The sequence below is a fragment of the Lolium perenne genome, chromosome 4, assembly GCF_019359855.2.
Source record: "Lolium perenne isolate Kyuss_39 chromosome 4, Kyuss_2.0, whole genome shotgun sequence".
In the NCBI taxonomy this organism is placed as follows: Eukaryota; Viridiplantae; Streptophyta; class Magnoliopsida; order Poales; family Poaceae; genus Lolium; species Lolium perenne.
Genome location: NC_067247.2, coordinates 124013094 through 124036295, shown reverse-complemented (window position 1 = coordinate 124036295; position 23202 = coordinate 124013094).

Below are 23202 nucleotides of genomic sequence, written 5' to 3'. Positions count from 1 at the left end.
GACACTCCTCCCAACCTTTGCTTACACAAGCCATGGCTAACCGAATCCTTCGGGTGCCGTCCAACAATCACATACCATGGAGGAGTGTCTATTTTTGTTAATTAATTTGGGACTGGGAATCCCATTGCCAGCTCTTTTTGCAAAATTATTGGATAAGCGGATGAAGCCACTAGTCCATTGGTGAAAGTTGCCCAACAAGATTGAAAGATAAACACCACATACTTCCTCATGAGCTATAAAACATTGACACAAATCAGAGGTGATAAATTTTGAATTGTTTAAAGGTAGCACTCAAGCAATTTACTTTGGAATGGCGGAAAATACCATGTAGTATAGGTAGGTATGGTGGACACAAATGGCATAGTGGTTGTCTCAAGTATTTTGGATGCATGAGAAGTATTCCCTCTCGATACAAGGTTTAGGCTAGCAAGGCTTATTTGAAACAAACACAAGGATGAACCGGTGCAGCAAAACTCACATAAAAGACATATTGAAAACATTATAAGACTCTACACCGTCTTCCTTGTTGTTCAAACTCAATACTAGAAATTATCTAGACCTTAGAGAAACCAAATATGCAAACCAAATTTTAGCATGCTCTATGTATTTCTTCATTAATGGGTGCAAAGCATATGATGCAAGAGCTTAATCATGAGCACAACAATTGCCAAGTATCACATTACCCAAGACATTTATAGCAATTACTACATGTATCATTTTCCAATTCCAACCATATAACAATTTAACGAAGGAGAAACTTCGCCATGAATACTATGAGTAGAAACCAAGGACATACTTGTCCATATGCTACAGCGGAGCGCGTCTCTCTCCCATAAAGTGAATGCTAGGATCCATTTTATTCAAACAAAAAATAAAAAACAAAAACAAACCGACGCTCCAAGAAAAAGCACATAAGATGTGATGGAATAAAAATATAGTTTCAGGGGAGGAACCTGATAATGTTGTCGATGAAGAAGGGGATGCCTTGGGCATCCCCAAGCTTAGACGCTTGAGTCTTCTTGATATATGCAGGGGTGAACCACCGGGGCATCCCCAAGCTTAGAGCTTTCACTCTCCTTGATCATGTTGCATCATACTCCTCTCTTGATCCTTGAAAACTTCCTCCACACCAAACTCGAAACAACTCATTAGAGGGTTAGTGCACAATATAAATTGACATATTCAGAGGTGACACAATCATTCTTAACACTTCTGGACATTGCATAATGCTACTGGACATTAGTGGATCAAAGAAATTCATCCAACATAGCAAAAGAGGCAATGCGAAATAAAAGGCAGAATCTGTCAAAACAGAACAGTTCGTATTGACGAATTTTAAAATGGCACCAGACTTGCTCAAATGAAAATGCTCAAATTGAATGAAAGTTGCGTACATATCTGAGGATCATGCATGTAAATTGGCTTAATTTTCTGAGCTACCTACAGGGAGGTGGACCCAGATTCGTGACAGCAAAGAAATCTGGAACTGTGCAGTAATCCAAATCTAGTACTTACTTTTCTATCAACGGCTTAACTTGGCACAACAAAACACAAAACTAAGATAAGGAGAGGTTGCTACAGTAGTAAACAACTTCCAAGACACAAAATAAAAACAAAGTACTGTAGGTAAAAACATGGGTTGTCTCCCAAGAAGTTCTTTCTTTATAGCCATTAAGATGGGCTCAGCAGTTTTAATGATGCACTCGCAAGAAATAGTATTTGAAGCAAAAGAGAGCATCAAGAGGCAAATTCAAAACACATTTAAGTCTAACATGCTTCCTATGCAAAGGAATCTTGTAAATAAACAAGTTCATGAAGAGCAAAGTGACAAACATAGAAAGATAAAACAAGTGTAGCTTCAAAAATTTCAGCACATAGAGAGGCATTTTAGTAACATGAAAATTTCTACAACCATATTTTCCTCTCTCATAATAATTTTCAGAGGCATCATGAACAAACTCAACAATATAAGTATCACATAAAGCATTCTTATTCACATGCATAAAAGTATCATTACTCTCCACATAAGCATAATCAATTTTATTAGTTGTAGTGGGAGCAAATTCAACAAAGTAGCTATCATTATTATTCTCATTATCAAATATAGGAGGCATATTGTAATCATAATCAAATTTATCCTCCATAACAGGCGGTACTAAAAGACCAATATCTTTATCATAAATAGGAGGCAAAGTATCATCAAAGTAAATTTTCTCCTCAATGCTTGGGGGAATAAAAAGATCATGAAAACCAGCTTCCCCAAGCTTAGAACTTTCTATATTATTATCAACAATGGTGTTCAAAGCGTTCATACTAATATTACTACCAGCATGCAAATAAGATTCCATAGGTTTTTTAATTTTCGCATCAAACAATCCATGTTTTAAATCAGGAAATAGAATAAGAAGATCATTCTTGTCCATTATGCCAAACTAGTGTAATAAAAACATGCATGATATTATAAAGTAAAACAAGTAACTAATTTTTTTGTATTTTGATTTAGTGCAGCAAACAAAGTAGTAAATAAAACTAAGCAAGACAAAAACAAAGTAAAGAGATTGAGAAGTGGAGACTCCCCTTGCAGCGTGTCTTGATCTCCCCGGCAACGGCGCCAGAAAATATGCTTGATGGCGTGTATTTCACACGTTCGTTGGGCAACCCCAAGAGGAAGGTATGATGCGCACAGCAGCAAGTTTTCCCTCAGAAAGAAACCAAGGTTTATCGAACCAGGAGGAGCCAAGAAGCACGTTGAAGGTTGATGGCGGCGGGATGTAGTGCGGCGCAACACCAGAGATTCCGGCGCCAACGTGGAACCTGCACAACACAACCAAAGTACTTTGCCCCAACGAAACAGTGAGGTTGTCAATCTCACCGGCTTGCTGTAACAAAGGATTAACCGTATTGTGTGGAAGATGATTGTTTGCAGAAAACAGTAGAACAGTATTGCAGTAGATTGTATTTCAGTAAAGAGAATTGGACCGGGGTCCACAGTTCACTAGAGGTGTCTCTCCCATAAGACGAACAGCATGTTGGGTGAACAAATTACAGTTGGGCAATTGACAAATAAAGAGAGCATGACCATGCACATACATATCATGATGAGTATAGTGAGATTTAATTGGGCATTACGACAAAGTACATAGACCGCCATCCAACTGCATCTATGCCTAAAAAGTCCACCTTCAGGTTATCATCCGAACCCCTTCCAGTATTAAGTTGCTAACAACAGACAATTGCATTAAGTATGGTGCGTAATGTAACTAGTGACTACATCCTTGAACATAGCACTAATGTTTTATCCCTAGTGGCAACAGCACAACACAACCTTAGAACTTTCATCCTTGTCCCAGGTGTCAATGCAGTCATGAAACCACTATCGAGCATAAGTACTCCCTCTTGGAGTTACAAGCATCTACTTGGCCAGAGCATCTACTAGTAACGGAAAGCATGCAAGATCATAAACAACACATAGATATAACTTTGATAATCAACATAACAAGTATTCTCTATTCATCGGATCCCAACAAACGCAACATATAGAATTACAGATAGATGATCTTGATCATGTTAGGCAGCTCACAAGATCCGACAATGATAGCACAATGGGGAGAAGACAACCATCTAGCTACTGCTATGGACCCATAGTCCAGGGGTAGACTACTCACTCATCACACCGGAGGCGACCATGGCGGCGTAGAGTCCTCCGGGAGATGATTCCCCTCTCCGGCAGGGTGCCGGAGGCGATCTCCTGGATCCCCCGAGATGGGATCGGCGGCGGCGGCGTCTCTGGAAGGTTTTCCGTATCGTGGTTCTCGGTACTGGGGTTTTCGTCACGGAGACTTTTTATAGGCGAAAGGGCAGGTCAAGAGGCGGCACGGGGGCCCCACACCAAAGGGCCGCGCGGCCAATGGGGGGGGCCGCGCCGCCCTAGGGTGTGGCCCCTCCGTGGCCCCTCTTCGTCTCTCCTTCGGACTTCTGGAAGCTTCGTGAGAAAATAGGCCCCTGGGCTTTGATTTCGTCCAATTCCGAGAATATTTCCTTACTAGGATTTCTGAAACCAAAAACAGCAGAAAACAGCAACTGGCACTTCGGCATCTTGTTAATAGGTTAGTTCCAGAAAATGCACGAATATGACATAAAGTGTGCATAAAACATGTAGATAACATCAATAATGTGGCATGGAACATAAGAAATTATCGATACGTCGGAGACGTATCATCTAGCTACTGCTATGGACCCATAGTCCAGGGGTGGACTACTCACACATCACTCCGGAGGCGACCATGGCGGCGTAGAGTCCTCCGGGAGATGATTCCCCTCTCCGGCAGGGTGCCGGAGGCAATCTCCTGGATCCCCCGAGATGGGATCGGCGTTGGCGGCGTCTCTGGAAGGTTTTCCGTATCGTGGCTCTCGGTACTGGGGGTTTCGTCACGGAGGCTTTAAGTAGGCGGAAGGGTAGGTCAGGAGGCGGCGCGAGGGGCCCAGACCATAGGCCGGCGCGGCCAGGGGTGGGGCCGCGCCGCCCTAGGGTTTGGCTGCCTCGTGGCCCCTCTTCGTTTCGTCTTCGGACTTCTGGAAGCTTCGTGGAAAAATAGGCCCTTGGGCGTTGATTTCGTCCAATTCCGAGAATATTTCCTTACTAGGATTTCTGAAACCAAAAACAGCAGAAAACAGCAACTGGCACTTTGGCATCTTGTTAATAGGTTAGTTCCAGAAAATGCACGAATATGACATAAAGTGTGCATAAAACATGTAGATAACATCAATAATGTGGCATGGAACATAAGAAATTATCGATACGTCGGAGACGTATCATCAGCTCGTAGGCCATGGTTTGCAGGCTCTGTAGCCATGGCGATTTGGTCGCGCCAAGTGGTTCGTCCCCGGCTCCGACGAGGATCAATCCGGACGGTGCCTATTAAGGACCCGATCGCATTTCTTGCTTTCAGCATGGGGTCTACCATGTAAATCTTAGGGATTTAGACGTAATTTCCTGTTTATTTTATGTCCTGCTGTAAACTGCGCTCTGATGCGTAATGGAAATCTGGGTCCTTCAGGATCGTTCGGTTGTCCCTCTAAAAAAAAAACATCTCTCTCATTCTCGGCCTTTCTCGCTCGCTCGCACCCCCCTGCGCACTGACAACCCTGCACAACAGTCAACATCACCAGAAAAAGGATAGACATCATAAATAAGTGGGGCCCCGTGACTGCTCTCCCTTCGTCTCCTCCCGTGTGATCCCTCTTCCTCCGACTCCCGACCTTGCGGAAAAGAAAAATGAAATGAAAGAGTTTCACTGGACGGGCAAACACATGTGCTGCCTAGTAATAATAATAATAACGTAAAAAAATCGACCTACGAATCTATTATTAAATAAGCTAAACTAGGGTTTTGCCCAGTACTACGGATCAATTTCTGAAAATCCAACTACGGGGTTCGATTTTGGCCTGCTAATATAAAATTATATAATCCGAACTAGTATTCCTCTAAAAAATCATTTTGGTATGCATCGTTTGGTACTTTTCATAGCTAGAGTGCTTACTCCCTCCGTTAGCAAATAGTCTTCGTATGTCATATAGTAAGCATTCAAGTTGAAAAACAAGCTCTAGACATATTCAAACCAGAAAAATCATGTATCTACCCCCTATATATCCCTAAACCCTGACTTATGAATTCAAGCATGAAGAGAAGTGGTTTTTGGTTTCAATCATGGAAATTTCAAAAGCCCTCCCAAGAGCTTCATTTTGGAGTGACTAATTAAGAAGCATACATGCTTACCTTTTCATATTAATGTTTTAAACTTGTTCAAATCTTGGTCAACAAACCTAGGATTTGACGAAGAATCAAATGGGTATAAAAAAATTAAAACCAAGGTCTGCTCATGTCATATAGTGAGCATTCAATTAAATTGATAAACAAGGTCTAGACATATTCAAACTAGCAGGAAAATCATGTATCTACCCCCTAACCCTAAACTCTACCTTATGAAGTCAAGCATGCATGAAGAGAAGTGGTTTTTGGTTTTCAAGCATGGAAATTTCAAAAACTCTTATGTCATCTAGTAAGCATTCAATTAAGTTGATAAACAATGTCTAGACATATTCAAACCAGAAAATTTATGTATCAAGCTACCTCTAACCCCAAACTCTGTCTTATGAAGTCAAGCATGAAGAGAAGTACGTGGTTTTTTGGTTTCAAACATGGAAATTTCAAAAACCCTCTCAAGATCGAGCTTCATTTTGGAGTGACTACGAAGGATACATGCTTAATTTTTCATATTCATGTTTTAAACTTGTTTAAATCATGGTCAAACATAGGATTTGACCAAGATTCAAATGGGCATAAAAATTCAAAAAAAAAACAATAAAATGAAAAACCAATGCACATAGTCATCTTATGTCATCTAGTAAGCATTCAATTAAGTTGATAAACAAGGTCTAGACATATTCAAACCAAAAAAATTCATGTATCAAGCTACCCCTAACCCCAAACTCTGTCTTATGAAGTCAAGCATGAAGAGAAGTACGCGGTTTTTTGGTTTCAAACATGGAAAATTCAAAAACCCTCTCAAGAGCTTCCATTTTGGAGTGACTACGAAGGATACATGCTTAATTTTTCATATTCGTGTTTTAAACTTGTTTAAATCATGGTCAAACCTAGGATTTGGCCAAGATTCAAATGGGCAAAATTAAAAAAAAAATCAAGGCACATAGTCTTCTTATGTCATATAGTAAGCATTCAATTAAGTTGATAAACAAGGTCTAGACATATTCAAACGAGAGAAATCATGTATCTACCCCCTAACCCTAAACTCTGTCTTATGAAGTCAAGCATGCATGAAGAGAAGTGGTTTTTGGTTTCAAGCATGGAAATTTCAAAAACCCTCCCAAGAGCTTCATTTTGGAGTGACTAAGAAGCATACGTACGTGCTTACTTTTTCATATTCATGTTTTAAACTTGTTCAAATCTTGGTCAAACCTATGATTTGAGCAAGATTCAAATGGGTATAAAAAATGAAAACCAAGGTCTTCTTATGTCATATAGTAAGCATTCAATTAAGTTGATAAATAAGGTCTAGACATATTCAAACCAGAAAAATCATGTATCAAGCTACCCCTAATTAACTCTGTCTTATGAAGTCAAGCATGAAGATAAGTATGTGGTTTTTTGGTTTCAAACATGGAAATTTCAAAAACCCTCTCAAGATCGAGCTTCATTTGGAGTGACTACGAAGGATACATGCTTACTTTTTCATATTCATGTTTTAAATTTGTTTAAATCATGGTCAAACCTAGGATTTGACCAAGATTCAAATGGGCATAATTTAAATAAAAACAAAAAATGAAAAACCAAGGCACATAGTCTTCTTATGTTATATTGTAAGCATTCAATTAAGTTAATAAACAAGGTCTAGATATATTCAAACCAGAGAAATCATGTATCTACCCCCTAACCTAAACTCTGTCTCATGAAGTCAAGCATGATGATATGTGGTTTTTGGTTTCAAACATGGAAATTTCAAAAACCCTCCCAAGAGCTTCATTTTGAAGTGATTAATTATGAAGCATACATGCATGCTTACTTTTTCATATTCATGTTTTAAACTTATTCAAATCTTGGTGAAACCTAGGATTTGACCAAGATTCAAATCCGTATAAAAATTAAAAAACAAAATAAAAAAACAAGGTCTTCTTATGTTATATAGTAAGCATTCAATTAAGTTGATAAATAAGGTCTAGACATATTCAAACCAGAAAAATCATGTATCTACCCCTAACCCTAAGCATGTATCTCGTTGTTTGCGCTATGATACAATATCTACCTATGTTACACTAATCTCCTCTCTCCTACTTAATTAGCTGCCACATCAGCAGTTTTGTGGGACCAATGTGTATGATACTAGCTATGATACTAGCACTATCATGTGGGTACCTAAATCTCGAGTCAAAGTTTGACACGAGACCGATGTGGACTTTATTAATGGTGGAAGGGAGTAACAATCATAAGCACATTATTATTATTGATTGAACAACATTTTATTTGATGTGCCATAAGAAGTTTAGAAACTCCTAGCTCCTGGAGGTGGCGTTTTGGCACACACGTGCATATGCACTGATTATTGGAAATAATAGAAAAACAATTATATAAATGTTAAAAAAATCTGACATAAATTTTTTGGTATACATTGTGACATCCTATGTTCGTTCATAAGTTTTCGTGGAAAAACAACATTTTGTGTGGTGTGTACAAAAAAGGCAAAAAATGTACGTAGTCGTGTTACAGCATCAAAATTTGTCTTTTTTACAGGAGCCACATATTTAAAAAAAAAACTTATCTACCAACATAAAATGTCTAGATATACATGTAAAATTTCAGTTTAGAATTTTTCGACACTTTGAAATGTGGATTCACATAATGGATTCCTCTACCTCGACCCCCTTGGATTACTGAACAGACTTACAGTACTACTAGTAGGGCCTACTATTTATTATTATTATTACCTACTGCAGGCAAAATTTAATCTCATCGAGCGGTAAAATTCCCCGCCAACGCCCAAATATCTCGCGCCGCAAAGTTTCAGATCTGCGAATATTTTTTTCCCTCAAAAGAAGGACTGCGAAATTCCCTTTTTCTCCTCTATCGCCCAGCTTCGCCCTAGTTTCGCCCGCAAGCCCTCAGAGAAACCGCTCCTCTTACCTACCTCCCACCTTCACGGCCGCCGCACCGGAAAATCACCGCCGCACTTCGCCGTTCAAGCTGCCACGGCTTCAAACCTCGAGGCTGCCCTATCCGCTTGATCTGCACCTACTCCGGCGTCCACCGCACCGTATCTCGTTCGCCGACTCTATCGACCACCGCACCTGACCAGCTTCGCCAACACCGACGTCCCCGTGCACTGCACATCATCTGCTTCACCGACCTTCTACTTCGACCGGCGCGCTGAATACTTCATCGACCGCCCAGCATGTCCTTCTCCGACCCCCCAAGATCTGCTTCCCCGGCACCCACCGCAACAGCAGTCCCCTCGCCGACCTCCATGTCACCCGTAAGAACGCGGAACACGTCTAAACGCCGCCCAGAAATAGGTAACCAGACATCCCTGCGCGTTTTGTTCTGTTAGGAGTATTGCAGCTGACTGTATTTCTGAATTCGTGCTAGTATATTTTTAACTTACAAGTGCTTTCGTTTGTAACCACCTCATCCTTTAGATTTAAACACGACGCATAAGTATTTTTTTTCCGTGACCTAACCCACCCATTTGCTGAAACTCTACATGGTATCAGAGCCTAGGTTTCCTTCCTGCTAGTGCTAGCCACCCCAAACAGTACCATACAAGTTCTTCCTTTGACCACAAAAACCACCGTTGAGATGTACAAATCCAGGCGGCGGGAGGCCGCATCAGGTGCTCTGCGTGGGTTGCGGCTATCACACACAGCGATGCGAGTTGTGTGAGATCGGCGGCTGCTCGCGCGGGGATAAAGAAGAGGGTCAAGATCATTTTGGTTTAGAAAGGAGAGAAGAGGAAGTGAATCCGTGCCAGAGAGATCTGGATCCGTGCGAGGGGGAGATGTTGGAGGCGTGCGGAGTGGGCCGAGCCTTTGAGCGCAGGGCGGAGCCGGAGGTTGGTGCTGGACGTTGACCAGCGCGAGCCAGTCGATGTGGCCAGGTGCGGTCTGCCAGGTTGGCCAGGGCGCGCAGACGAGGCGCCATCCGAGTGGAAGTGAGGAGAAAATGGAGATGTGAGGATATGTTGTGATGGAGTTGATGAGGCTGCGATTGAGTCGTGATGGAGTTGATGAGGCTGCGGTTTAGTGGTGATGGTGATGGTTGTAGATATGTCCAGGGGAAAGGCATGCGTGCCTGAGGTGAGACTGGTTGAGGCCTGACCGGGGGATAGGCATGGGTGCTTGAGGAGTGGATGGTTGAGGCAGGAGTTGGCTGGGGGTTTGTGGGAGAGACGGAAGAGGTCAGTGGCCGGGCAGAGTGGAGAAGAGAGGCTGAGGACATTGAGGTGAGTGTGGATGGTTCTGCGGAACTTGTGTGGTGAGGCAGCCGGGGTTGTTGAGGATGTGTATGGTTAGGAGTTGTGTGTATCCCAGATGGTTGAAGCTGGATGTCTTCGCTGCTGATGAAGAGATGAATCGAGATGACAAGATGATGGAAAGTGCAATGATGTCATGTATCCTAGGAGTTATGCTGAAAGTTCATTACTCGTAGTTGTCATATGTGTCATGTTGTTGCAAGATGGCCATGGTTGTTTACCCATGATCATCTTGAGGGGGTGTGTTGGACCATGAGTGAGTTTAGTAGTAGCGCTGTAGTAATATTGTATCCAGTGTGAGGCCCATAGAGGCCCATGTCCAGTGGTATTGTAACCCTAACTCAGATGATATAAATACAGAGTGTCGTGGTCTGAGTGACCTAACCCACCCATTCGCTGAAACTCTACAAAATATGAGCCACCAATCATGAGCCGTTGAATGCTCTACATGTCCACGATTGACAACAACAACAACACCACCAACAACAAAGCTTTATTCCCAAACAAGTTGGGGTAGGCTATACAAGTCCACCATTGACACGATTACAATTTCTCACTATTTGGCCGTAGGCTACTGCTCTAGTTAGATCATGTTTGATATCTTTCTGCGATCATGTATTACATGTTTATGCACGTCATAATGTTTCTACTACTGTTTGGTGTCAAATTAATTATAGCAAATCCTTGACTCGTAACTATTTGTTGTTATTACACGTGCAGCAGGCACATCTTACACTCAGAAACGTAGAGTAAAGCTCGCCTATAATCATGTAAGTACCTGCTGTTTTTTGTATATTGCTTAATGCAAACTTCTATATCTTGGATCCTGTTTCTGTTTACAATTGGCCTCTCCTTCATGCAGAGGAGAAACAGTGTGGCACCAGGTTCTTACGCCCAAGTACACGATGAGGTCCGTGTGACTCAAAAAAGCTCACGTACGGTCCCTGTTTTTTTTGGAATGTTAATTTACCTCCTGTGCGTAGTTCAATTGCATCATTTTCTGTATGTTGCACTACCTAAGTTGCCTAATGGAATCTAATAAAATATAAACAATGACCATATGGAACATTGCACACTGCCTTTGACCCATCTGGCATCCGGCATGCCTAGGTATAAGTTACATGATTTGGCTATGTTAAACAAGTCCTAAAATTCTATTATGTTAATTTTTTGCCTGTTGCTTCATTGAGTTTGCCTGTTGTTCCATGGCTAGTGCATGAAGTTTGATAGAAATGATCCTAGCTGAAATGATGCACTTCGTGTTTTTTTATTGCTTTATTCCTAACCTAGCTTCCTATTCTATTTGAAACATGATTGCTTTATTCCTAACCTAGCTTCCTATTCTACTTGAAACATGATTGCTTTATTCCTAACCTAGCTTCCTATTCTACTTGAAACATTGTGAAAAAATAGTTATATTACTTGTTTAAATGTCTAGCTTTGTTTTTCTGAGTCCCATTGACATGATGTGGTATATCCATATTCAAATGATCTGGCTGTTTATATAATACGCTCCATGTTCAATTGCTTCATTCATTTTCTAGTAATCTACTAGTAAGTAGCACGTGCTTTGCACGTCACGACATATATAATTTTAAAATATATTTCCATATTTTATTTGATGTTGATAATTATTATTTTTTGCTAAAATTAGTCACAAAGCCTAAAGTTTGGCTTTTGAAAAACTAATACACCCTAAAAGAAGTAATGGAAGGAGTAATATGTGAGTTCATTACAATTAAGTTTTTTAGTCAGTATGAAATAGAAGTATACCCTAATACGAAAGTGACAAAACTTTTTCATGGACACCCCATTAGGATTATGTATATTTTTGTGATTAGAGTCGAGAATTTTTAAGGATCTATCTTACCTTTTGCGGCATGCATATTGCATGGCAAGACTATCTAATTTATATATTTCTACCATATTTTTTGAAATTTAAAATACATTATCCAATATCTATGTATAAATTTACTACCTCAATACTTTTTATGTGACCCACACATGGCCACCGTTAGATTTTATATCAAAACTGGGTTGTCATGGGGAAAAAAGTTAGACCTTAATATGAGTAAATATGAAATATTAGTACTAAATTAATATATAATATTTTATCAGCAATGGTTGGCGGACCAATGAACTTTGTATCTTCGAGCTTGAAGATGGTTCTTGTAACATAGTAATTGCTATTTGTTTTCCTAGCACAGAATTATATATCAATATCTTCACATAACCATGTACGATGAAGATGATATTTTTCATAACACAGTGCCAATGTAGACGATGGCTTGTGCTTCTATAAACTCCCAAAATAAAAATGTTTTCTTGAGTAAAACAAAAGAACGGCTGAGATTAAATGATACATGTTTGGTATTAGGGGTGAGATAGCTGAGATTAAATGATACCATGATACCCTTTTGGGGGATTACACTATTTTAAATTTTGAGGGTATATGAAAGCTAAGGCCCTGTTTGTTTGGGCTTCTGCTTCTGCTTTTAGAGCTTTTGAGGTCCAAAAGTAGCAGCCCAAACAAACACCAACAATTAGAAAAGCGCTTTGAAGAAGCGCTGTGCCTAAATGAACTAGCAATCCGGAAGTTGGGCGAGACCTGCTTCCCGAGCTTCTTCTGCTCCCGAGCGGCGGTGGACCAAAATGCCCCTAACACTTGCTGCTAACAACGAAAAAACTGCCCTCACGTACAACTCTGGCCCGCCCCTTCCAATCGTTCCCCGCCCGAGAGCCCAGTGCCCATTTTCCCCTTCTTTCTGTCCCGTTCAATGAAAGGATAGGGTTAGGGTTTCCTGCCCGGCCGCCGTCGTCGTTCCGGCCGGCATCGTCGCCAGTATCCGCCGCCGCCGTCCCAGTAGTCCGTCCCCACTTGCAAGCTCGTCGGGAACGCCAGAGAGCATGGTGTAGGAGCTCCTGCAGCAGGGGCGCGCCTCCGCCGCGATAGCATGCGTGGCCCCATGGTCAGCCTCGAGGCCGAGGGCCAGGTCGACCGCCTCCTCTGCGCGTAGGCGGACAAGCGAAGCGCGGCCTAGGAGGAGGACGGCGAAGCAGGGAGGCGCGACCTAGGAGGAGGAATCTGAGCACGGCCGCCGGCGACAGGAGGTGCTCGAGGCGTCGCGGGGTCGCAATTTCTCATTCAGCAGACCGCCTGGAGCTGCTCTTCCATCGGTTGGTCCATCTTCACTCCGGCGCGAGGCTCTTCACTACCCGCTCGGCTGCTGCAGGAAATTCTTCCTCCACAGTTCCGTCCAATCCACAGTATTGAAGTATTGATGTACAGATTAATTGGTAGTTTGGTACAGAGCACGGTGTTCATGCGATGCAATTTTATTTTCCTCTCCTGTACTTTTTATGGTAGTGATACGTCTCCGACGTATCGATAATTTCTTATGTTCCATGCCACATTATTGATGTTATCTACATGTTTTATGCACACTTTATGTCATATTCGTGCATTTTCTGGAACTAACCTATTAACAAGATGCCGAAGTGCCAGTTCCTGTTTTCTGCTGTTTTTGGTTTCAGAAATCCTAGTAACGAAATATTCTCGGAATCGGACGAAATCAACGCCAAAGATCTTAGAATCCCCGGAAGCATCCAGAACACACGAGAGGGAGCAGAGGGGGGGCACAGGCCCACCACACCATACCCTGGCGCGGCCTAGGGGGGGCCCGCGCCCCCCTATGGTTTGGCCAGCCCTTCGACCCTCTGGCGCCGCCTCTTCGCCTATATAAAGCCCCTGGATCGAAAACCCTGATAAGTTGGACGAAACCCACAGAAACCTTCCAGAGCCGCCGCCATCGCGAAGCCAAGATCTGGGGGACAGGAGTCTCTGTTCCGGCACGCTGCCGGAGCGGGGAAGTGCCCCCGGAAGGCTTCTCCATCGACACCGCTGCCATCTCCACCGCCATCTTTATCACCGCTGCTACTCCCATGAGGAGGGAGTAGTTCTCCATCGAGGCTCGGGGCTGTACCGGTAGCTATGTGGTTCATCTCTCTCCCATGTACCTCAATACAATAATCTCATGAGCTGCTTTACATGATTGAGATTCATATGAGTTTTGTATCACAATTCATCTATGTGCTACTCTAGTGATGTTATTAAAGTATTCTATTCCTCCTGCATTGGTGTAAAGGTGACTAGTGTGTGCACCGTGTGGTTCTTGTCGTAGGCTATGATCATGATCTCTTGTAGATTGTGGAGTTAATTATCATTATGATGGTATTGATGTGATCTATTTGGTTATGTTGATCTATCTTACACTATAAGGTTACTTAAATATGAACAAATTGTGGAGCTTGTTAACTCCGGCATTGAGGGTTCGTGTAATCCTACGCAATGCGTTCATCATCCAACAAGAGTGTAGAGTATGCATTTATCTATTCTGTTATGTGATCAATGTTGAGAGTGTCCACTAGTGAAAGTGTAATCCCTAGGCCTTGTTCCTAAATACTGCGTTACTACTACTTGTTTACTGTTTTACTGTGTTACTACTGCTGCAATACTACCACCATCAACTACTCGCCAGCAAGCTATTTTCTGCCACCGTTGCTACTGCTCATATATATTCATACCACCTGTATTTCACTATCTCTTCGCCGAACTAGTGCACTTATTAGGTGTGTTGGGGACACAAGAGACTTCTTGCTTTGTGGTTGCAGGGTTGCATGAGAGGGATATCTTTGACCTCTTCCTCCCTGAGTTCGATAAACCTTGGGTGATCCACTTAAGGGAAAACTTGCTGCTGTTCTACAAACCTCTGCTCTTGGAGGCCCAACACTGTCTACAGGAAAGGAGGGGGAACGTAGACATCAAGCTAATTTTCTGGCGCCGTTGCCGGGGAGGAAAGGTAAAAGGTACTCACACTCCGGACCTCGGCTACCAAGCTATTTTCCGGCGCATTGTAAGTACTCAAAGCTATTTCCTTTAGATCCTGCAATTGCAACTTTTTGTTTCTTGTTTACACTAGTTTGGCATAATGGACAACAATGAGCTTTTTACTCTATTTCCTGATTTAAGACATGGATGGTTTGATCCGAAAATTAAAAAACCCATGGAACATGTTAGTATGAACACTTTGAATACCATTGTTGCTAATGATATGGAAAATTCTAAGCTTGGGGAAGCTGGCTTTGATGAGCATGATATTTTTAGTCCCCCAAGCATTGAGGAGAAAATTTTCTTTGATGATACTTTGCCTCCTATTTATGATGATTATAATGATAGTGGTCTTTTGGTGCCGCCTACTATGGAGAGTAAATTTTGTTGTGATTATACTATGCCTCCAACACTTGATGAGAATAATAATGATAGCTATTTTGTTGAATTTGCTCCTACTACAATTAATAAGAATGACTATGCTTATGTTGGGAGTAGTAATAATTTTATGCATGAGACTCATTATAAGAATGCTTTATGTGATAGTTATATTGTTGAGTTTGCTCATGTTGCTACTGAAAGTTATTATGAGAGAGGAAAATATGGTTGTACAAATTTTCATGTTACTAAAATGCCTCTCTATGTGCTGAAATTTTTCAAGCTATACTTGTTTTATCTTCCTATGCTTGTTACTTTGCTCTTCATGAACTTGTTTATTTACAAGATTCCTATGCATAGGAAGCATGTTAGGCTTAAATGTGTTTTGAATTTGCCTCTTGAAGCTCTCTTTTGCTTCAAATACTATTTCTTGCGAGTGCATCACCAAAACTACTGAGCCCATCTTAATGGCTATAAAGAAAGAACTTCTTGGGAGATAACCCATGTGTTATTTTGCTACAGTACTTTGTTTTATATTTGTGTCTTGGAAGTTGTTTACTACTGTAGCAACCTCTCCTTATCTTAGTTTTGTGTTTTGTTGTGCCAAGTAAAGCCGTTGATAGAAAAGTAAGTACTAGATTTGGATTACTGCGCAGTTCCAGATTTCTTTGCTGTCACGAATCTGGGTCTACCTCCCTGTAGGTAGCTCAGAAAATTAAGCCAATTTACGTGCATGATCCTCAGATATGTACGCAACTTTCATTCAATTTGAGCATTTTCATTTGAGCAAGTCTGGTGCCATTTTAAAATTCGTCAATACGAACTGTTCTGTTTTGACAGATTCTGCCTTTTATTTCGCATTGCCTCTTTTGCTATGTTGGATGAATTTCTTTGATCCACTAATGTCCAGTAGCATTATGCAATGTCCAGAAGTGTTAAGAATGATTGTGTCACCTCTGAATATGTCAATTTATATTGTGCACTAACCCTCTAATGAGTTGTTTCGAGTTTGGTGTGGAGGAAGTTTTCAAGGATCAAGAGAGGAGTATGATGCAACATGATCAAGGAGAGTGAAAGCTCTAAGCTTGGGGATGCCCCGGTGGTTCACCCCTGCATATATCAAGAAGACTCAAGCGTCTAAGCTTGGGGATGCCCAAGGCATCCCCTTCTTCATCGACAACATTATCAGGTTCCTCCCCTGAAACTATATTTTTATTCCATCACATCTTATGTGCTTTTACTTGGAGCATCTGTGTGCTTTTGTTTTTGTTTTTGTTTGAATAAATGCTTGTGTGGGAGAGAGACACGCTCCGCTGGTTCATATGAACACATGTGTTCTTAGCTTTTAATGTTCTTGGCGAAGGTTGAAACTGCTTCGTTAATTATTATATGGTTGGAATTGGAAAATGCTACATGTAGTAATTGGTATGATGCCTTGAATAACTTGATACTTGGCAATTGTTGTGCTCTTGTTTAAGCTCTTGCATCATATACCTTGCACCCATTAGTGAAGAAATACATAGAGCTTGTTAAAATTTGGTTTGCATGAGTGGTTTCTCTAGAGTCTAGATATTTTCTAGTAAGATGTTTGAACAACAAGGAAGACGATGTATAGTTTTATAATGCTTGTAATATGTCTTTTATGTGAGTTTTGCTGTACTAGTTCGTGCTTGTGTTTGCTTCAAACAACCTTGCTAGCCTAAACCTTGTATCGAGAGGGAATACTTCTCATGCATCCAAATCCTTGAGCCAAACAACACTATGCCATTTGTGTCCACCATACCTACCTACTACATGGTATTTTCCGCCATTCCAAAGTAAATTGCTTGAGTGCTACCTTTAAAATTCCATCATTCACCTTTGCAATATATAGCTCATGGGACAAATAGCTTAAAAACTATTGTGGTATTGAATATGTAATTATGCACTTTATCTCTTATTAAGTTGCTTGTTGTGCGATAACCATGTTTACTGGGGACGCCATCAACTATTCATTGTTGAATTTCATGTGAGTTGCTATGCATGTCCGTCTTGTTTGAAGTAAGAGCGATCTACCACCTTATGGTTAAGCATGCATATTGTTAGAGAAGAACATTGGGCCGCTAACTAAAGCCATGATCCATGGTGGAAGTTTCAGTTTTGGACAAATATCCTCAATCTCAAATGAGAAAATTATTAATTGTTGTTACATGCTTATGCATAAAAGAGGAGTCCATTATCTGTTGTCTATGTTGTCCCGGTATGGATGTCTAAGTTGAGAATAATCAATAGCGAGAAATCCAATGCGAGCTTTCTCCTTAGACCTTTGTACAGGCGGCATAGAGGTACCCCTTTGTGACACTTGGTTAAAACATGTGCATTGTGATGATCCGGTAGTCCAAGCTAATTAGGACAAGGTGCGGGCACTATTAGTATACTATGCATGAGGCTTGCAACTTGTAAGATATAATTTACATGATACATATGCTTTATTACTACTGTTGACAAAATTGTTTCATGTTTTCAAAATCAAAGCTCTAGCACAAATATAGCAATCGATGCTTTTCCTCTATGGAGGACCATTCTTTTACTTTCAATGTTGAGTCAGTTCACCTATTTCTCTCCACCTCAAGAAGCAAACACTTGTGTGAACTGTGCATTGATTCTTACATACTTGCATATTGCACTTGTTATATTGCTTTGCATTGACAACTATCCATGAGATATACATGTTACAAGTTGAAAGCAACCGCTGAAACTTAATCTTCCATTGTGTTGCTTCAATGCCCTTACTTTGAATTATTGCTTTGTGAGTTAATTCTTATGCAAGACTTATTGATGCTTGTCTTGAAGTGCTATTCATGAAAAGTCTTTGCTATATGATTCACTTGTTTACTCATGTCATATACATTGTTTTGATCGCTGCATTCACTACATATGCTTTACAAATAGTATGATCAAGTTTATGATGGCATGTCACTCCAGAAATTATCTTTGTTATCGTTTTACCTGCTCGGGACGAGCAGAACTAAGCTTGGGGATGCTGATACGTCTCCGACGTATCGATAATTTCTTATGTTCCATGCCACATTATTGATGTTTTCTACATGTTTTATGCACACTTTATGTCATATTCGTGCATTTTCTGGAACTAACCTATTAACAAGATGCCGAAGTGCCAGTTCCTGTTTTCTGCTGTTTTTGGTTTCAGAAATCCTAGTAACGAAATATTCTCGAAATCGGACGAAATCAACGCCAAAGATCTTAGAATCCCCGGAAGCATCCAGAACACACGAGAGGGAGCAGAGGGGGGGCACAGGCCCACCACACCATACCCTGGCGCGGCCTAGGGGGGGCCCGCGCCCCCCTATGGTTTGGCCAGCCCTTCGACCCTCTGGCGCCGCCTCTTCGCCTATATAAAGCCCCTGGATCGAAAACCCTGATAAGTTGGACGAAACCCACAGAAACCTTCCAGAGCCGCCGCCATCGCGAAGCCAAGATCTGGGGGACAGGAGTCTCTGTTCCGGCACGCTGCCGGAGCGGGGAAGTGCCCCCGGAAGGCTTCTCCATCGACACCGCTGCCATCTCCACCGCCATCTTCATCACCGCTGCTACTCCCATGAGGAGGGAGTAGTTCTCCATCGAGGCTCGGGGCTGTACCGGTAGCTATGTGGTTCATCTCTCTCCCATGTACCTCAATACAATAATCTCATGAGCTGCTTTACATGATTGAGATTCATATGAGTTTTGTATCACAATTCATCTATGTGCTACTCTAGTAATGTTATTAAAGTATTCTATTCCTCCTGCATTGGTGTAAAGGTGACTAGTGTGTGCACCGTGTGGTTCTTGTCGTAGGCTATGATCATGATCTCTTGTAGATTGTGGAGTTAATTATCATTATGATGGTATTGATGTGATCTATTTGGTTATGTTGATCTATCTTACACTATAAGGTTACTTAAATATGAACAAATTGTGGAGCTTGTTAACTCCGGCATTGAGGGTTCGTGTAATCCTACGCAATGCGTTCATCATCCAACAAGAGTGTAGAGTATGCATTTATCTATTCTGTTATGTGATCAATGTTGAGAGTGTCCACTAGTGAAAGTGTAATCCCTAGGCCTTGTTCCTAAATACTGCGTTACTACTACTTGTTTACTGTTTTACTGTGTTACTACTGCTGCAATACTACCACCATCAACTACTCGCCAGCAAGCTATTTTCTGCCACCGTTGCTACTGCTCATATATATTCATACCACCTGTATTTCACTATCTCTTCGCCGAACTAGTGCACTTATTAGGTGTGTTGGGGACACAAGAGACTTCTTGCTTTGTGGTTGCAGGGTTGCATGAGAGGGATATCTTTGACCTCTTCCTCCCTGAGTTCGATAAACCTTGGGTGATCCACTTAAGGGAAAACTTGCTGCTATTCTACAAACCTCTGCTCTTGGAGGCCCAACACTGTCTACAGGAAAGGAGGGGGAACGTAGACATCAGGTAGCTACCAGTTTCACATGACGGTGAAGATGAGAAGGATTTGACAATCCTATTCATATATATTTTATTTTGGATGTCATCGTTTACTTCAAGCAATCAAGGCAATACTTCTGCAAAAATCCTTTTGTGCGCTATTTTGCAAATCTTACTTTTCAATATACAGTAGCATATTTTAGAGCTTAGAGCCTGCCCATTTAAAGCAACCTCGCTGATTAACAATCGACTGATTAATTCCTAAAATTAAGGTGATCGATCAATTAACGGTTAGTGAGATGTCTTGTGATATTGTTTACACTTTTTTTAAAGCCGTAAAAACTTTAACTTAGAAGCCAAAAGCTATATTTAATTCTAAACAACAATCCAAAATATTCCGATACAAAAAGTGTTCAAAATTATTTTAGCAAAAAAGAAAGATAAATTGAAGTATTTTGGGGTTATTAAACATGATAATTATGTAATGAAACTATTAAAAATAGCAAATTCGTTTCAAATCTGCATATATTCAACATCTTCAGCACTCAGGGCATTTCAGACATTTCACTCCTAAACCAACAGCAGCAGCCATAAAAAGCACTTCAACCAGACATCAAATCTCTGCTTCCAACAGCTGCTTCTCACAGCTGCTTTTTCACAGCCCACCAGCTACAGCTGCTTCTCAAAAGCTGCAGCCCAAACAAACAGACCCTAAATCCTTAGAATTTGTTGGCAAGTGAATGTTGTCATTGGCCCTGTTATGGATTTTGCATTTCTATTGCCACTACTTGTACTGACATCTCGCTTCATTCTTGTTTAATTCGGTCCCGTTGGTACTCGAACCCGGGTGGGCTGGCTGTGCACTCGCAAGCCTTGGCACTGAGCTAGCACTCAGTTCTCAGATTAAGCAATGCCTCGTTATGCTTAATTTAAATGTTATGGCACTTCATACAAGCCATACAATTAATTGTTGCATTGACCTTCTACGTTGTCGAAGGCACTATCTGAGCATGCTTAAATCAATCATACATTATTTTCCTAATTGTATCCAATCCAACATGCACATGTTTTGACTGTATTTGGCTATTTGCTAGATTTCTTCTGTGCAGTGACCTGGCTTCGTTATTGGGCACATGATGTCTAGTTGCTTGGTTCATTGTATACATCATCGCCATGATCTACTCCCTCCGGTCCTTTTTAATTGACTCGAATTTAGTACAAAGTTGTACTAAATCCGAGTCAATTAAAAGAGACCGGAGGGAGTAGTTTGGTTTGTTCTAAGAGGCATGTGGCTTAACTGCTTTCTTTGTTATATCTGCCCATGGTTCTTTCAAAATTATGTCAACAGTGCTGTTTGTTTGCCGTGTATTGTATTGCATTTTAACTTGTTTTGTCTTAGTTTCAGCCTGCAAACAAAGCTGTAATGTCAGTAGGGACAACCCATTTATCAAGTGTTGCGGTCATTTCACAGAGCAACAGTGACAGTGGCACGTGCTCTCATTGGTCCACGAGTCCAAGACACCAACCGTTCCAGAAGAAATAGATGTACGAGGCTCTATTTTGGATTGCTTGCTATGTTATATCAGCTCAATGATGCTCTTGAAATTGGAGGTCTTTTATTGCATCATATGATGTTGTAACTTGTTTTATCTAAATTTCAGGCTTCAAATAAAGCTACAAAGCCAGAAGCAAGGGCCAATGCCTCAAGTATTGATGTTTCACAAAGCAGCAGTGAGAGTGCATATTGCTCGCATAGGCCCATGGTATCTATTGCTCAACTTAATCCGGCACAAAGAGATTTGGGGGATGCACTCCAAGAGGCAGTTGATATATTTGGGCGGGAAAACAAAGATGCTGATGAAATAATTGCCAACACACGCCAAGAGATACATGAATTGAAAAATAGGCAAACTTTGACAGAAAATGTTCTAAAGAATCTCCTATGCACTTGTCATGGTAAGCCAGTTGTGATGTGTCTGGGAATTGAAGGTGTCTAAATAAACTTTGATTCTCGTTGTTCACCAAGTGGATCTGTGATGCCAATGCTGTAATTAATTACTGCTCAAAATTTCGTTCAAAATTTCCTGGTCTGTAATAATTGCAAATTTTGTTGTTGTACTAAAATTAGATATGTTCCATGTGGCTGCTGTATTTTGTGTGAAATAATATAATGATGTGTACTTCAATTAAACCATAAATCGGCTGCATGCTGAAAATTTGAATCGGAGCGCACGTGTGAACTGTTTTCTGCTCGTAATGCAATAAAGGTTGTTTCTTCGAAGACTATGAACATGGTAGCCCATTAATAATACCTTAATAATTATGCCTGCTAGCAAGATAGACGGTCCTTATTATAGTCAGGCATGCCAACTTGTATGATTAAAAGTAGTTCGTACACATTAAATCTACCATCTGCATTTTTCTTTGTAATAACTTTTCTTTTTACACAACTCAAAACTTGTCATGCTAATATGAAATTCGAGATGGCAAAACATGGGAAAGATAAAGATATCTCTTTCCTGCGAAATGCTGGGTTTTGAAGCCCAAGTCCAAGTCTTTCTCTGCTCAAGTTTTGGAGGAACAACTCCAAGTAGAACGAGTTGCAACAGCTATGCTAAGAACAAAAGTTAACATGTTGAGATCGAGATTAGAAGCATGTGATGCCCTATTGCACGAGGCCAATCAAGTTCATTATAATCTCCCAAAGACTTAGAAAATGCCATAGATAATTGGAGATGAACACTACATAGTGAGTACATTGGTCTTGTGAAATGTTTCCTTAGAATAAGGCACCGTTCCTACTTTTGTTGGTGGATGCATTTATCTGCGGTTGGGATCAACTTGGTAGTTGTTCATGTGGATGTTATATAAATTAATTGCATAGCCTTTTTCAATTAGTTCGAACTTAAATGGTATCATAGCCTTGGTCTCAAGTTTGAATTGTCGAACGCGTGGTTTAATTTAATCTCAGTCGGGCGGCAAAATCTCCCACCAATCCTGAAATATTTCAAACGCATTTTTGATTGGGATTAAGAAGATAGGGACATAGATCCAGTGCCCCACGTTCACAGGGCACATCAAACTTGAGATTAAATTATGCGTTCAAGTTCTATACAAAACCCAGTAGGAGGTTGAGCGGCAGCGGCCAGGGTTTAGTGTGGGAGGAGATGATATGCGTACGCTCCTGTTTATATAGGTCGGAGGCACGCGACGGCCGCTGCATGCGTGGCATCGCCATTCGCAGAGGTAGGTGACGACGCGTGCCACCCGAGGCATCGCCATTTTACGCGACCGCAGACTGCCGAAGCGGCGCCGCTGAGAAGACGCATCGACGCTGGGTCACTGCCAAGCGGGCCCGACGAAACGTTCGCCAGACGCGAGCGGACACTTTACGCGTCCACGCAGCGTCCGCGCGACGGATCCGAGACACATATTTGGGCAT